Source organism: Dunckerocampus dactyliophorus, chromosome 11 (genome assembly GCF_027744805.1).
Source record: "Dunckerocampus dactyliophorus isolate RoL2022-P2 chromosome 11, RoL_Ddac_1.1, whole genome shotgun sequence".
NCBI lineage: Eukaryota > Metazoa > Chordata > Actinopteri > Syngnathiformes > Syngnathidae > Dunckerocampus > Dunckerocampus dactyliophorus.
This window is the reverse complement of record NC_072829.1, coordinates 20,271,183-20,288,974: the sequence shown is the minus strand read 5'-3', so window position 1 is coordinate 20,288,974 and position 17,792 is coordinate 20,271,183. Positions and strand designations below refer to the sequence as shown.

Sequence of the window (17,792 nt, the reverse complement as noted above, 5' to 3'; positions counted from 1 at the left end):
GTCTAATTTGCTATATATGGATGGGCCACACAGTTATGCATAGCATAGCCAAAATAGAAAATGAAATGGAAAAATAAATAAATAATACTCACAGTGATGGATCGTGTTCCATGTCAATCCCTAGTTATGCATTAAAATGCCTCTGAAATGAAGTCTTTATCAAAAGAGCCACAAGGTTCTCTTTACGGGATGTTTTCAAATAAGCAGAAGTTATTATCGTAGCTCCAATGGGAAATATGTATTTACAGCTTGCTTGGAGAGTAAGCGGCAATAGTGTAACTGTTAACTATGTTTTCCCTTGTTATGGTGCATAATTGCATGCTCCTGTTATTACACCTTTCTATTGCTGCTAATATAGCAAAAGCCCATTAGGCAGTGCACTAATGTGAACAGCAGCCTGCAGTGCCGTGGTTGCACTGTTTAAACCGAGATGCATGAGGACCACTGTAATGAGCGCTGGGCGGTGGAAGGTGGTGACTGTACCCAAAGCGGACAGATATAATAGCGTCGACTTTGGCACCACGGGTGATGAATAAAAACTCACAGGCCACAAGATAAGGTACACCTGATCCAATGGAATACTTCGATCAAGGGTTCTTCTTTCACAACTCTTTTACCTATTGATGTTGTGCCATTTCCCGCTTGTTCTTTATTGGCCCGTGGCACATTGTAGAAATAAAATTGAGCAAAAAAAAAAAACAGCATAAATGGGAAAAATACAGCAAAAAGGCAAAATGAAAAGAGAAGAAGCGCAAATGTTGACACTAATAACAAAACAAATAACAGAACTGGACATTTTCCTCAATTTAATTTGCAGAAATTCAGAACTGCACTGCAGCCCAATGAATGTTACTTATGGTGTCAAATTATTTTACTTAGATGCTTGTGTTAGATCGGGGGTAACCAAAGACCAACTCGAAGAGTCACTTGTGACCTCCAGCTTGTTTTTTTTTTTTTTTATTGCCCCGCAGCATATTCAAAACATGAAACATGGTGTCGCATCAGAACAATTACAAACTATTTGCTTCGTCACCTATAACCAATGTTGGGCAAATTACTTTAAAAATATAATTAGTTATAGTTGGTGACAAAATTGTATAACAATGTATAATAACGTACCACATTTGACTTTCGGTAACGCCGTTGTCAGGCTGTTATTTTTAACATAGCGTCTCCCAACACTGCCTATAACACAAAGCTTCGATATAGGCCGCTTTTTCTTTTAATACAATTAACTGCTTAGCATATTGTGACCTGTGCTGAATTGGTTTACTTGTGTTAGATCAGGAGTCGCCAACCCGTCGACTGCAATCGACCGGTTGATCTTTGGGACGATTGCAAAAATATTAGGAATAAATAAATGTATTATCACATCAGTCCCCCCCCCCTCCCAGAGAGTGACCAACAGGCACGTATTTTGTCCACTGAACATGCCCGTACGCCTCGCTGATCTCCAGGCACGCAAGGTCCAGCCTGGAGTCCAGTCCCCAGCGCATGCCACACCGGCTCGCCTCATCCCGCAAGCAACTAGCGGTACGTGACGTGTGCCGCCAAAAATATCTTTGAGCCGGGGCGATGTGGATTAGGTGACTGTTGTAACACGTTGACCAGCCCCTCTGTCCTCAATCACCATCACTTGCCTGGGACACTAAAAGCCAACAAGCCAAATAGAGTTGTGACTTGCTCACACGCCCAACTCTGACAAAGACCTGCAAAAATAGGGGTGCCCAAAGGGGCCATCCGTGGCCCGTGGCTTATTTAATCATTGCATCACTGCAGAAAGAAAGTAACATTTAAAAAACAGCAAAAATGGTAAAACTAGAGAAAAAGGCACAATGAGAAAAAGCTAAAATGTTGACAGTAAAGAACAATAACACAAAGCTTTGTCTTAAAATATGTATCTTTACTTTAAAAACCTTTTTATAGGCATGCTAATGTTTTATATTTGTGTGATATTACGATAACTTATGCCATTTTCACCAAAAAAGTACAACCACGGGTCACATTTTTAAAAAATAAAATCGTGATTTTCATCTACAAGTCCAAAAGGATCACATAATAGAATTGCATCTGGCCACTTCTTGTGAGGATGCTGCAGCAGCCAACAGTACACGGTGGATTAAAGCCACATGCACTGATAATGATGACCATTTGCTCGACCGTGAACGCGCGCTCCTTCATCCTCGGTCATTGTCGTTTGTTGTTGTCTCTTCACAGCATGTCCGCCAGCCTGTCTGAGTCCTTCTCATCCTGAAGACGCTCTACGTTTGCGCACTGCTGCGCGTCTCCGCTCACTGGCCAGCTTCTAAAGTTAGCGCTCTTTCTGCTGCTGCCTGCTTCGACACCGAATGGATTGCTCCGTTTGAGCACCGCATCTGCTGGGATGTTGCGCTGGAGGTTTTTTGGTCACCCGCTCTCACAGCTTGTCCGCATGCTGTAGCGCCGGCAAAGAAAAGTATGCACTAAAATATAAACTGTTTTGTTTGGCGGGGAGAAAAAAAAAGTTGCAAGTGGAAGAAGGAGGATTATGCAGTGAACGCTGCGCATACCTGGAAAAGGTAGGTGATAATTTAAAATATCCCGGTGCGAAGAAGCTTTACGGTGTCAGCTTGTGTGGATTCATGCGGTTCGTGTGTGGATGCAGTGGGTTGATGAGTACAGAGCTGCGTGGTGCCATGACATTGAGGTGCCTTTCATGGAATAATATTCGCAGTCCTGAATGGTGAGCATACACTTGACTGGCAATGGTCACATGGTGCTCTTATTGCTTGTATGCGCTGCAGGGTACTGTGTGTGTGTGTGTGTTCTGTGTTCAGACTGTGATTCCTAAAGCAGATATTTGGGAGGCAGCATGCCGTCACGCAGCAGAATAAAAAAAAAATCCTGAGTTAGTGGATTTTTTAATATATAAAAGGTTGATTGTAAATGTGAGTTGACCCTTAGATGAAGATGCCTGAAGTCTCTGTGACTGATTTAACATTACTGGAGCCCACTATCCACACCCCTTCCTCGACAGTCACTACAGTGCTTGGTCACATCTGTCTTCGCTTGTTTCTGCTTCTGTTCATTTACTCAGATAATATGTTGGGAAGCCAATTCAACATTTATTTATATCTCTTTATGGCATCTATTCTTTAACAGTCCACATATTCTTACTTAATGTCTCACATTAGATGTGAAGCACACATCTGGAGGAACTAAATCTTGTGGTCTGGTCAGGTCGTAGCAACCATATTATTAGTGGAAAATGTTAATACGGTCGCTGTGGTTTTATGACACTTGTGATGTTTTATCATAAGATGTCCTGCATGTTATAAATACGCGGCCAACCAACCAGTGGGAAACCTGTTTCAAACAGCCATGTTTACTATAGTCATGTATTGACTGTCGCTATTTGATGCCAGAACTGTCCATCAAAACATGTCGGCTTCAGACCACACCACCTTCATTCCCTTTGTATTGCAGACAAACAAAGGCATACAACTTGGAGCACCGTTACTTTGTTGTCATGAATCAAATGCCAGGCAGTAAAGGATGCAAGGCAATAAAGGTAGATCCCCGCTTTTCGCAGGTGTTACCCTCCCGGACCATCTGTGAATGGCAAAAAAAATAGGAATAATTGAGAGGGCCATAAGATGTCCATATTTTAATTCCATATTTTAATGCTGTGGGTAAATGTGCATTCATATATGTGCTTGGGGTGCACGAGTATGAGGTTGGAGGTTATCGGGACATTGTTTTTAACTCTTTAAAGTAATTTAGGTTGAATTTTGTATGTATGAAAAGCACTTCATAAATAAAGTTTGATTTAAAAATGCCTATTTTCACAATAACACAGGAGATCATCCAACCAAATGCCTCCCTCATTCACGGTATAACCAACACGTGGAACATACAATGTAACCACACGGACTTGCGCTTCACTTCGAAGTCTGACTACTTCACTAATCTAGGAAGTTGCGGGGTCCTGAATGCTGAATGGGAACTATACGGAGATCCACTGGACTTTTTTCCCAAACTGAGTTTGACGGATACTTGCGAATCCAAATTGTAAAGTACAAATTGATGCAATGTAATATTTTGGTGTATAAAGTATAGAGTAAGTCTGCTGAAACATTTTAAAACATTAACGAAGGAATGCTGTGAACAAATATACATAAAAATGTGCATGTTTGGTTAAATGGAGACTGAATTTCCCATAGGTGTGAGTAATTTGTGCTTTTTGATTGGCTGGTGGCCACGGGTGTACCCCGCCTCTTGCCCAAAATCAGCTCATGTAAGGCCCTATAATTTCGGTTAATAACGGAATCACGGAATTGGCCAATAAAAACGGGATCTACTGAAACGTAGAATCTCGTGGATATTGACTTATTGTGAATGAAATGCTGTAATCGTGAGGAGAAAGAATGTTGGTGTGAAATATTTCCCCAGCGGACCGCTCATTCTGCCGCACGGTGGTCTAGTGGTTAGCATGTTGGCCACACAGTCACAGTTTGGAAATCGGGTTTGAATCTCCGTTGGGCATTTCTGTGTGGAGTTTGCATGTTCTGTGCGTGCGTGGGTTTTCTCCGGGTACTCCGGTTTCCTCCCACATTCCAAAACCATGCATGTTAGGTTAATTGGCGACTCTAAATTGTCCATAGGTATGAATGGTTGTTTGTCTATATGTGCCCTGCGATTGGCTGGCAACCAGTCAGCTGGGATAGGCTCCAACATACCCCCGTGACCCTCATGAGGAGAAGCGGCAACGAAAATGGATGGATGGACCGCTCATTCATAGCAGATTGTCCTACCCCCTCCTGAAGTAAATCCGTGAAAACACTCTTTACCTCACGTATAACAATGGGAAGCGGCGCATGCTAGTGCGGCCGTGTGTAGTTAACATAACCGAGCGTTTTGGGATGCCCATGCACGCTGACGTGTGCGTGAAATAAAGACGACAGCCATGGCTGCAAGAGACACTTGCTCACTGTCTCACTTAGCAACAGTCAAAATATATTTCCAACACACGCCATACTTCCGGTCTTCAAAATAAGAGTGGCGCACATCAGTGGTGATAAAATAGGGGTGTCTTAAAAAAATAGCTTACATTAATGAAACAATTGCACTTACTGTACATCTGCAGCTACATCATCTTGAACCACCAGCCATGGATATGATCGTTTGTTGAGGATTCTGTAGCAATTGAAAGAAAAAATAAATATATTGGGCAAAATTGTCCCGTTATGTATGGCATCAATAAATGTATGGATTTTTGCTTTTTTAAATTTTTTTCTTTATTCACTGACATACGAAAACACGCAATCTGTGGTGATAAAATAAATGTAAAGGAAAAAAACGGAATTTAGGAAAAAATAGAACCGACTCTGGGAAAAAATAAGGCCCTACTAGTGTAGGCTCCTGCTCACCCGCAACTCTAATGAGGACAAGCGATACAGAAAATGGATGGCTGGTTCAAGTGACACGATTCAGATTTTTTCCCCCCCTCTGGATCTATTCAAATATGCATAATTGCATTGTAAGCAGAAGAAAACACACAGTATCGGATTTAGTCAGATCCAAAGTAGGCCTCAGTGATTGGATATACCCTGTCAGTGACTGAGAGGTAGCAGATCGATAATGTTTAAGTTTGTTCACTAAATTACTTCCTGGTGTTGTCACTTCCGTCTCTCTACGACATGTAATTGCACACCTGTGTTTTTATACACATGTTTTGTTTCTGTGGTTCAGTAAATAAACGGATATGGGTCACTTGAAAGTAGACGTCGATAAGCAGTGCCAAAAAAATCAGATATAAGCATCAAATCACATTTGGCCAGTCGAGAGCTGCAGTGTAAATCCAGCCTGAGAGCATAAAAGCTCTGGTAGCCCAGCTCCAGTAGAACCCCCAGTCCTTAGTAAAGACTATGTCACTGAAAGGAGAAGGTGTTCAGTCAGGAATGAAGATTCATTTAGCATGCTTGGTTGAAGGTCTAATGTGTCTGAAGGTTAAGGTTGTATCCGAATAGTTAGGGAATAGGGAAAAAAATAATCATGGGACGGTGTGTAGGGTAAAGGTCCCATAGTCCAGCAGTCATCAACTTATGACGTGATAGCACGGAGATTATGAGGCACCTTGCTGAGATCACACTTGTCTTTAACCCATACAATTTCTCTCTGCAGCTTCTTCTCCACCTTTTACTCTCGTCATGTGCCTGTGTGATGTGTCACCCTCCGTAGTCGATCTTCCCACCACTCTGTCTTGAACTTTATACAGGGTTGTACAATTCAAAAGGCAAGCAAAACCCATGCAATCATTACACACTTAAAACCACTAAAGCGAAATATATACAGTATGGAATGATGTTTGACTTCTGAGACAAATATACTTGCAAAGATGAGCACTTTCAAGTCAGGCATCACTAAGATCTGTGGGTGTGTGTGTGCGCGCGTGTGTGTGTTTGCATATGTGCGAGGACTAATAGGAGCTCACTCTGGACAGCAGCAGGCCATGTCAACCACAATCCCCAGACAAACCCTGAGGGTGTCCTATTTGGCACAAATCCATCAAGCCACCCACAACAACACAGATACACACACAAAGTCACACACAGACTTATAGTGTATATGTAAACAAACAGACCATAGACTTCTAAAGCCGACACAAGAGTCGTGGCATTCAAAGGTTGTCAGCGTGTCAGTGTCCTTGCTGGACCTTTACAACTGTGCCATAAGATTAACTGTCTGTAGTCGCCATGGAGATTAGTATTTCCCAAACCTCCTTTCTAGAGACATGCTTTCCAGAACTGACAAACCATCATGACCCAGTTCATACAATTCCCCATTGAATATAAGACATATTCAGTAAAATATTGTATTGCAAAGATGTAAGCATTTGCCCTTTTTATTGAAGAAAACTATTCAGTTAAGATGAAAAATGATGGAGTAATTATGGCTTTGTGTTTGTTAAATGGGTATCTTATGACTGACAAGAAGGCAAAAAAAAAGACTGTAAGAAGTTGTATTAACTATTAATTAAAATTGTTTGCCATTTTCATACATTCATACATGATGCAAATCATTGATCATCGTTGACGATTGCAGCCCTTTTTTAAAAATTATTATTACCATTCTCAGGATTCTGCAAATTTTTTGCTTAACTCATTGAATCCCATTTTTCAAAAGACAGCCCCTTCAGTACCGATCATTTTAGACTATTTTGACTCATCTTGCAAGGCACACAGACTATTGTGTTCTATGGCTATAGAAATGTGGAACCTACCAAAAGAACGATTAGACTCCTCTCTTTCATCAGAAAAAAAAGTCTGCTTCTACCTTTTTCCGCTCTTCAGTAATCAGCAGTAGAACATAGGAAAAAGGACCCTCCAAAAGAAAGAAACCCAAAAGCCCACAGAAGCAAAAAGGAGAGGAGTGGTAGTCCCTTATGTAGCGGGGGTCTCCGAAAATTTATGGCAACACAAAATTCCTACCTATTTCAAACCAGTAAATACCCTGAGACAAAAAAATAGTGCATCCTAAAGACAAGGCTCCAAACCAAAAACAGACCAATGTGGTCTATTCCATCCACTGTAAAGATGAGGAATGCAAAGAGACTACATTGGGGAAACTAAGCAAATGCTCCAAAAAAGGCTTTATGAACATCGCAGGGACAATTCTAGTGGGCCTCAATATGCAGTACATCTACACCTTAAAGCAACCAATCACTCTTTTGAGTACAGTGAGGTAAAGAAAACCAAAGAAAACAGATGGTTTGAAAGAAAGGAAGCTATTTTTGTCAAACAACAGAACCCATCATTGAATCGGAATGGTGGTTTGAGGTTTAATTTGGACCCTGTGTTCAGCAGGTTACTGAGACCAAAACCCACAGCTCTTAGTCTTGCAAATGAGGTGAAGCCAGGGCCGAGCCATAACAATAGATGCTAACGAGCCAGTATCAGAGTCGTTCATACCCAACTCAGGGAGCGATACTTCCCTTTTTTCGGAGGTGCTAATAGCAGGAGAGGATTATACCACTACTCCGCCCAGGCTTAGTGTAAGGAACCAATAAAAGGAGGGTGTTGGCACACCAATTCCGCCCACTCTTACTGTATTTAAGGCCTAGGCTACCAGCACTTTAGTTCGCTGACGAAGCTCTTCGGATGAGGAGCGAAACGTCCGACACCTTCTTCACAGAAGTACAGATGACGTCTCAAGAAGCCTTTTCCTCGATGGACAACTTTTGTACGACTGAGAGCCTACACAGACGCACTCAGTAATGAGTTGCTGCACTATTCTTGTTAATCGCCTCAATAAATGATTTGGTTTTAACCAGGAGGCTAGTGGTAATGTTGCTGTAGGTGGTGAAGATGGTTTCACAGGGGGCATTCACTGTCTGGAACTGATGTCCGTTTTTGTAAACTTCCCTTGCCATCCATCCCCAAATGTTCTCAATTGGATTTACATCAGGCGAATACACAGGATGGAAGACCTTTGTCAGGTGGGCATTGTGAACTGCCGCATTGTCCTGTTGAAAAACCAAGTCATTACCACACAGACAAGGCCCTTCAGTCATGAAGGATGCCCCCTGCAACATCTCCACATAGCCATCTGCTGTTTGACGCCCCGCACAACTTGAAGCTCCATTTTTCCATTGAAGGAAAAAGCACCCTAGATCATGTTTGCGCCCCCTCAAAGGTTACATTTTTTCTCATTAGACAATAAAACTTTGTTCCACCTTTCAATGGTCCATGTTTGGAGATTTTTTTGGCGTCGAAGGAGACGAGACCTTTGAAGACGTTTTTACTTCTTAAAGGGATAGCTTTGATTTTTTTGGAGACGAAATTGCATGACATCCCCATCAGCAGTGTAGTGCATCGACAGTGACTTACCCACCACTTGGTCCTGTGAGCCGCGTTCTGGTCGGATTTTGGTGATGAGGAACGCAGTTCCGGTTAGTTGGTGGGGCCACTTATGTAAAGAGTTTGGCTTCTCAAAACAATATACTTTCAAAAGAGTAATACATTTTCATCACAAAAATGCCTCCTCAAAGAAAAAAATCAAACACTGAGGGGGCGAACAATTTTTCACACCACTGTATATACACAGTACACTAAGTCCCCAACTAACGAACACAGTTGGTTCCAGACGACCGTTCTTATGTCGAAGTGTTTGCAAGTAGGGGAAAAGGTAATATTACCAATGATATAGGTACTACATGTACGTGTATACATATACAGTATATGTGTATGTATATCACTATGAGTTTGGATGCAGTAGTAATATTAAAAGAGGATAATTAATGAAAATAACAGTAATAATAATGATATAATAATACGTAATGATAAATGTTATTTACCTTTGAAGAGGAGTGGTCGAGCATAGTCGTTGTGGTGGAGTTGGAGGAGGAGATATTGAAAAAAAGGACACATTGTCGTGGTTAGACTATTCTAAAAGAGGTAGTGTTCTGTGGGTGGTGTAGAATTAAGCAGGCCTATTAACTCTTCATAAACTTTAATCACACGCTCTGTCCGGGTTGTATTATACAGCTAACAATGTAGCTTTCTCTCTGCCTGTTCTACTGCTGTTGGTCCCATTAGCAGTGTCACAGTGCCCTCTGCTGGTCAAGCATGTAGCAGTATAAATATGGACTTTATAAGGCAAAACACATGAAAATATAGACTAGTCGGCTTTGTTCGTATCTCCGAAAGTTCGCACGTCGGATGTTCGTTAGTAGGGGACTTAGTGTATACACTACCAGTCAGACGTTTTAGAACACCCCAATTTTTCCAGTTATTTATTTAAATTCAAGTCGTTCAAGTCCAATAAATAGCATGAAATGGTACAAAGGTAAACGGTAAAGTGCCTGAGGTTAAAAAAAAAAAAAAGTAAGGTTACCCAAAACTGAAAAAGAATGTGTTTTCAGAATTTTACAAAAAAGTCCTGTTTCAGGGACCACAAAATGGGTCAACATAAACAAACAAAGCTGTTCTGCAGAAATGGAGGTTGATCAAGCCTTGGCTGTTGGTGCAACTAATTCCTACAGGTGTTCCAAGTTCTGGAGTACTTCCTACCTCCTCTGTCTGCATAGAAACATTGCTCGGAACACACTGTAGTACTATACCATTGTGAACATCAGTTCAACACCATTGTACTGGAGAAAGTAATTTGTTTCTACAAAATTGGCAAGAAAAAAGGCTATTAGCAATGGAAGAGAGACAGTCTTAACTCTTAACTCTTAGTCTATCTCATCTGCACAGTCTGGACTGTTCGTCAACCAATCGCAGAGCACATTTTGACAAATTAAAATTCATTCATTAATAAAATCAAATGTCCCACCGGATCTTTTGGGAATTCATTGTGCAGATTAACTTGTATACCGTTTCCTTTCCTCACTGCGCACGGTAGACCTTTACTGGCCAAAATAGGAATAACTGACTTTCTTGTTATCTCTGCTTCCTCTCATGTCCTCGATATGGGTTATGTATTTCTACATTTTACGACAACACCTGTGAGGTTTGAACAGGGGAGCATCAATCTTCATTAGACCGAAATGAGTCTGACCCTGCCGACTAAATTACTATCACCGTGTGTGTGTGCGTGTTAATGTGTTTTGCTCTGTGTGTATATGCCTGTACATGTGTTTGAGTGTTGAGCCCTGGTCTAACCTGGTTGACAGATGACTGCAGTGATTTCCAGGGTTCAGCAGATTAGGGGATTAGAGACCGAGGCTTCACACAATAACCATAATGCATTTGATGCATACGTCCATCAAATAAACATACACTCTTGGGACAGTGTGCCTTTGTTAGGAGCCACTATTATCCAGTGTGACCCTTGTGCTACAGTCCAGTATATCTTGTCCTGTGTTGCGTACGCTTCACATTCACACGGTCAAACAGATGGAAAAGAGCATTAGAAAACCTCAAGGGTCCAATTTCACTAATGCCGCTTTCACACTGCAGGCATGACCCGTGTTGGTACTGAGAGCACAGTTAATACATTTTGTCCTTCCAAACTAATTCAGAGCCCACTCAGAGTTAGAAAATGAACCAACATGGTGGGCTGAATGTTTGCAACATGGCCAGCGTTGTTCTGTTGCCAAATGACAACCAAATGTCTCTATTCGATGTTAAAAAAGGCACAATTGCGGCCATTGTGACAATTGGAACAATAAATGCCTTCCACCATGTTTACTGATGCCAAAATATCTCACAGTTTTAATTACCTCAGCTGCAGTTACTGGACGTTTCCTTTAGCCATTAACTTTGAATGTTTCTGATTCCTAAGAAAAATGAAAATTAGCTTTACTGAATAATTTTATGTCAGCATGTTCCGTGCAATTACCATTTGTTAGTTAAACACAAAAAAAGATAATCCTCCATTAAGTTGTGCTCCATTTTGGGTTATACTTTCTCAATACATTAAAGACTGAAAAATGATTATTTATTTCCAGCAGCATGCATCACCTACACCCCAAAGCCTCTATTGTTTTCTTGTTGATTTTGATCCATTTTAAGCCTCAGGCAGGTGTTCAGTGCTTCACCGGTAAATGGAGTTGATGGCATGGTTGCTATTTCATCAGCTAAATTTTGAATAACAGTAAAGGCTTGTGCGGCACAGTACATTACCCCCAAAGCATCTTATTATTTGGGAGACAACAGGATATGTGGTAATGGAAGGAGAAATAACCTTGTGTCACAACTGATTAACTAAGAACTCTGAGCTTTGGAGAGTGGATAGGCGCTCTTTATCTTGGATTGCGGAAAGGGGGAGGTATTGTTTAATTGGTGCATGAATTGGTTAGGACACAAGGTGGATCTGATGGTATCGTCATATACGTCCCTTCTGTGATTTTACAAGTAGACCTTGTGTGTGGTAAATTGTTAAACACTGCTATATCGTGACCATACAAATTTAGGTATTTAAAATCATGTTTTTTCTATATCTTGTAGGCTTTTGTTTACCTACAAATTGAGGTTTAGAATTGGAAATTTAAACAGTTGGGATTTTTGCTGTCGGCTTTCCAAAAATGTTTCTGTGCATTTTGTTCCGTGACCCCTTAGCTTTCAAGGATTTTTTGACACCTAAAACATCTTTGTGTTTTAGGCAAATCAAGATATTGACATACATTAGCTTTGACTTTGGAAAACAGTGATGGATGCAGTATGTCTGCCTCTTTTCTGACACCAGACTAAACCACTAACTGTTTTTGGTTCATATTGATTTGGTCTGTTTAGGACCTAACCGATTACTGGATTAATCGAAACAACAAGCTTCAGATTAATTGAGGAAAAAAAAAATTGTTAGGTGCAACCCGAGGACATTATGTGTTTATCGGCGAGGGTGAATAGAGAGCCATCCATCCATCCATTTTCTATGCCGCTTATCCTCATTAGGGTCACGGGGGCATGCTGCAGCCTATCCCAGCTGACTTCGGGCGACAGGCGGGGTACACCCTGGACTGGTCGCCAGTCAATCGCAGGGCACATATAGACAAACAACCATTCACACTCACATTCATATCTATGGACAATTTAGAGTCGCCAACAGAAAACATGCATGTTTTTGGAATGTGGGAGGAAACTGGAGTACCTGGCGAAAACCCACGCACGCACGGGGAGAACATGCAAACGCCACACAGAGATGGAGAGAATCGAACCCAGGTCTTTCCGATCTCCAGACTGTGACTGTGTGGCCAACATGCTAACCACTAGACCACTGTGAGGCCCTGAACAGATAGCGCCAAAACTGTTTGTGACAGTCCAAATGTATTGTAGGCAGGGGCACCGCAAATAAAAGAATGCATAGGAAATACTGCATTAATTACCTCCTAGAAGTGCCAAATTACAGGATTGAGGGGTGTCGTTTTCACCTCTGTTATCTTGTTGACTCGCATGGTAGTTGAGTGCACTCACATTTCCATCAAACTGTATGCATGGGTTGCAAACGTGCATTGTAAGAACACATAAAATATTATCAATAAGTGGATAGAGAAGGTTATTTTTCGTTGTCACTGTTTGCACTCCATTGAATTGTCAAATACTTCTTATTAACATATTTTCCAAAATTGGTCTTTTTCCACATTCTACTGAGTGCCTTGCTTGTAAGTGAATAGATGGGCTGTACATTCTTAAGGCAGTTGTAGATAATTATTCTCCATGAAATGAGCGGCTTTTTAATGTGAACTGTTTTGTATATGTACAGTACAAGTGTGTACTTGTTTTTGAAGAACACTTAGGTTAATTGCTGATTAACCATCTTGAAGTAAGATGGAGTGACATAACGTGCAAGGTACTGCCATGATACCGCTTTATTCGAACGCTGAATCTTAAAATAACTGTCAAGATAAATTGCATAAAATTAGCCTCAGAGATACAGTAGTAACATAATGAGTAAACAATTAAGGATGACATAATATTAGCTGAAGAGAGAACCTTCAATATTCAGCTCTTTCTGGCAACAGATTTAAAATTGCGGACTGGACTCGGCTTAGCTTTCTGTGATTTGAAATTGAAATCTGAAAGTCACGAGTGCCTTCCACCCATCTATGTTGAACATCTTCTTTGTGACCTTTATGAACAATATATATATTTTTTTCATTTCTAAAGAGCATCGTGAATCTCAGACACCGCTTCTTATCGTGCAATGCGTGTGCGAGCTGGTGACACCCAGCATTAGCTGTGCTTTAGGAAAAGTGAGACTTGCCGAGAGCAGCCTTCATCTTGGATTACTATGCTCCTGTATCCGGTGAGTTTTTTAAGAGGATGTGATCGCAGAGCTGGATGATATTAAGGATGATATTTACTACATCAGCCTGACCGCTGACTGACTGATTTTATCTCGACCTTCTCGTATGCCCCACACGTTGCGGGCCTTCGTGAGCTTACTGCTGCAGGCCATGTTGAGTAACCTAGCGTGTCCAACCTACGTGCTTTCTAGCACATAAACTCATGAATAATGGCTCAGATTAATGCCAGGTAGGTGCGATGTTCATGTTAATGGCTTAGCAATAAAGAGCACTGTCAATCATATTTCATTGCATATGTAAACTAGATATGCACGTGTTTATGTATGGTGATCAGGCATCCTTTTCACTTAATGGGATCTATATAGAGCATCTGGATTATTAAAATTCTGTGGGGTTTTTCCATTAGTCTGCATTTCCTTCATTAAATTAACTTTATTGGAAAACAAGCCATATTATAGGCGTGCATTTAAAGACTTTCTGTAGGACTGAGCGATTTATCGTTTTCTGATCAGAACTTCGATTTCAGACAACGCGGTTATACAATCGGCAAAGCTGCGTTTTTTGCAGCACTCCTGACTGGCACAGGATATGTTGTATCAAGTATACATACCACCCACCACAGAGCTGTGTGTCACTTTTGCCCAGGTGTGGAAAAAAAAAACAAGGAGGTGGTCGATCAACTATCAATTTATTAAAACAGGTTACTTTTGGCCAAAACCCCGCAAAAAAACATCCACGGCTGCCTTGCTTGCTGCATGCGCCCACACACGCACACACACACGCACACAGATGAACACACACTCTCCCTGTTTCTTGACTTCGCGCTCATCCAGTCACCAGCCAGGACACACTTATGGCCTCATAGATAGTCGGACATTTTTTAAATCAGAGCCTTGGAAATAACATGTTTTTTTTAATCACCTGTGCAAGTCAAAAGGTGCACAGACACACACACACACACACCACACCTATGCACATCAATGTATATAACTGTGCATATGTAAACTTTGGACATGGTCAACATTTCTGACGGTTAGCTTTGGATCGTGATTGGTTGTTACTCTTGCCTTGTTTGCTTGACGTTGTCACCGTTACTTGGGTGGAATCTTACCGCTTTTTAGACGTTTTTGGCTGTTGAACAGGCCGATGGTTCATCCTCCTCCTGTCACAGAACTCATCATTGGCAACTTAGCAACATTTTGACGACAACAGGCTGAAAAGCTAATGTTTTCACAGCCTTGACATGTTATATACTCACATATTTCATGTAGGCAGCCCGTTCATCGTCACGCTCCCTCTTTTGCAGAGAAGTAAGTCGCTTATTGTAGGACCTTGAAGTGTTTCACCCTATCACAGTTTTTCAAAATGATATTAATTACTAAATCATGCTGTTTTGTGGCTTATTGTTAGACAAAAAATGAGCAAATTTCAGCAAATGTTGTGGAGGGAGAGCCCAGCCACTCTACAGAGAAAACAAATTTCGACCGCACTCCACCCTTTTCTAAGCGAGAATCATGGACTCGGACTCGGACTAAAGTAAGCATTTTCAAGCATAACAATGGTTAAATGAAATAAAATACAAATATAAGGCATTCAAAGACGTTGGTGAATTATGACATGTCGTAGTCTACACTATTTTTACCCACACAAAGCTGAAACTCAACTCTGAATCCCCGACATCACTTCCTGTCCGCCTCTCTTTTTCAGGTGTGAAACACATTTATAGTAAGACACACGAGCTTCAGTCTTGCAATTGGGCTGTCAAGAGCTTTCAAAAAAAAAAAAGCCCCAAAAAAAACAATGAAATGTGTCTTTTTTTCGCAAAAATTATAGTGAAATAAAAATCATAACCAAAAACAAGAAAAAATAGACCCTATTTCTGTTAAAAAAAAAAAAAAGCACTCCGATAAAAACCACACACAATAATAAAAACAATAAAATGGACTATCAAGTTTCTGTGAACAAAATTGCACTTCAATGAGCATTGGGTATTATTCCTTGACACGGTGCTTCTCAAATTTGGGCAAGAGGCGGGGTACACCCTGGACTGGTCGCCAGCCAGTCGCAGGGCGTTCGTCGCTCATTGGTGTTCATGAGCTAAAGTTGTTAATTCTGTTTAAAACCTAAATATTCCCACACTGGGGCTGTGGCATTCGCCTTAGAAAACATCACTTTTGTGCCTTCATTCATACGTATTTGCATTTCCTCACTTGCAGGCTGCAGCACTCTCGCTATAGAGCCCCGATTCCACCCACTGGCACAAAAAGACTTAATCACTGACGGGGGGGTTCATTCACTCCATTCATTCCGCTATAGAACCAACGCGTGCAGGTGTTGAAACAGAGGCACAGAGTTAACCTTCTTGCCATCCAGCCTGTTGGGTAGAAAGATAGAAGGAAAACAAACACGCATGCACGTCAATTTAGCGAGGCCGGCAAAAATATCGAGTTCATTTTTATTGATTGTATGATTAATTGATTTATTGATTATCGTGACGGGCCTAAACGGCGGTACGAGACAGAGGCTGAAGTCAGCTTTAAGTGAAGGTTGACGCACTGCTGTCTGTTAAGTGGTCAACAGAGAAACATCACTTCTGTTCGATAATATAAATGAGATGGGAAGAACATAACAAAGCCTTTTCTCAAACAGTGTCTCTTATAGTTCAATAAAAGGCCACAATCTTAGAAACATATCTTCTTTAATTCATGGATTGGGGAAATATGGACAATTGATTGAAAAATGGAGTGTGATTATCAAAGTCCTTTTGAGTAATGGACACATCCATGAGCATACGCATGCACACACGTTCTTCACTTCCATTGTCAAATTGTAGAATATTTACCATTTATTGGGCACTAACTCCATCATCCTTGATTTATGGGATCATTCAGTTCCTTGTTCAGCTAATGGAACCACAAACTCTCTACGGCAACCATTGAGTTCAGGACATTTAGTGTAGTGTGCCTCTACGCCTCAGTTACATATTCCTTCTCTCCGCCTGCCTTTCTAGCAGATATGTCTAGTTACAGTCTAAAATGGCATTGTGAAGGAGGACGTGAGTTAAGATGGCATCCCCAGAGACTTTTCAGAAAAGTAATTTAATAAACTGGGATATTTTCCCGCTCCACAAGGGAAAGAGAATAAGCTCAGAAACGTAATGAAACTTGGCTGTTGAATTTTTATTAAAGAATCAATTTCCTGTACTTGAACATAACAGAGGGAGAACACAGACGTTTTTATTTCTGCACGGCATTCCTTTCATACTGTTTCCTGTGAGCACGGAAGGTGTAAAAGCTTCATCGATTGATGGGGAGTGTCCCATGACTTCATCCTGCCCTTCAACATTGGCGCAGCAGCTGGAACTACAGGCTATCTGTAATGTGGTGACTGCTGGGGAAGTGCAATAGTGACAAATGAAAGCATGTCTTCCTCATCTACAAAATAATGATGAAGAAAATGAGACCCGGCCCTGATAAGTGAATTTCCACAAAGTAGGATTTCTTATTTATAAATACAATATTTTTGTAGTTAAAGCATATAAACCTGTTTACGGCCTTCTAAATACGTTTTTTTTTTACCATTATTAGAGCCCTCTAGACATGAAATAACACACCTGTAATCACCTTTTCACGCGTAATACACAATATAGTAGACATAGTAAAAGTAAATACTGTAAGTCATTTAAGACATAAACAAGACTGTTCCGGTGCGAGATGAGCTGAATGAGGGACGGACAGGAAGTGACGTCAGGGGTTCAGAGTTGACTTTCATCTTGGCCCGGATTATGGCCGTAACAGTAGCCTGTGTTTTCATTAAGGATTTTCATTAGGGATTATTGTGCCTGTTGTGAGATTACCATAAAAGCCTGTTGTTCTGGGGATCAAGTCTGGCGCTTATGTGCCTCACTGAACATTACAATAACATTACTGACACCTAGTGACCAGTGTAGTACTACATTTAGTGAGTACCACATATCACGTCTTTGAATGCATCTTCTAAATGCCTTATATTTGTATTTTAGTTCATTTAGCCATTTTTATGCTTGAAATGCTTAATATAGGCACAA

The 17,792-nt window shown here is 41.0% G+C and overlaps 1 protein-coding gene across 14 annotated transcripts in view; it reads left to right on the top strand.

Annotated features, from left to right (window-relative positions):
* Positions 1–2,188: 2,188 nt before the first annotated feature.
* The window catches only part of tenm2a (teneurin transmembrane protein 2a), a 296,346-nt gene continuing 280,742 nt past the window's right edge, over positions 2,189–17,792 (top strand). For 13 of the 14 annotated variants that reach the window (XM_054791392.1, XM_054791387.1, XM_054791386.1 and 10 more), the window contains exon 1: positions 2,218–2,558. The gene's annotated coding sequence lies outside the window, so the exon portion shown is untranslated. Of the gene's footprint in view, positions 2,559–17,792 lie in introns of all 14 variants that reach the window. The other variant, XM_054791378.1, reaches the window with a different exon arrangement.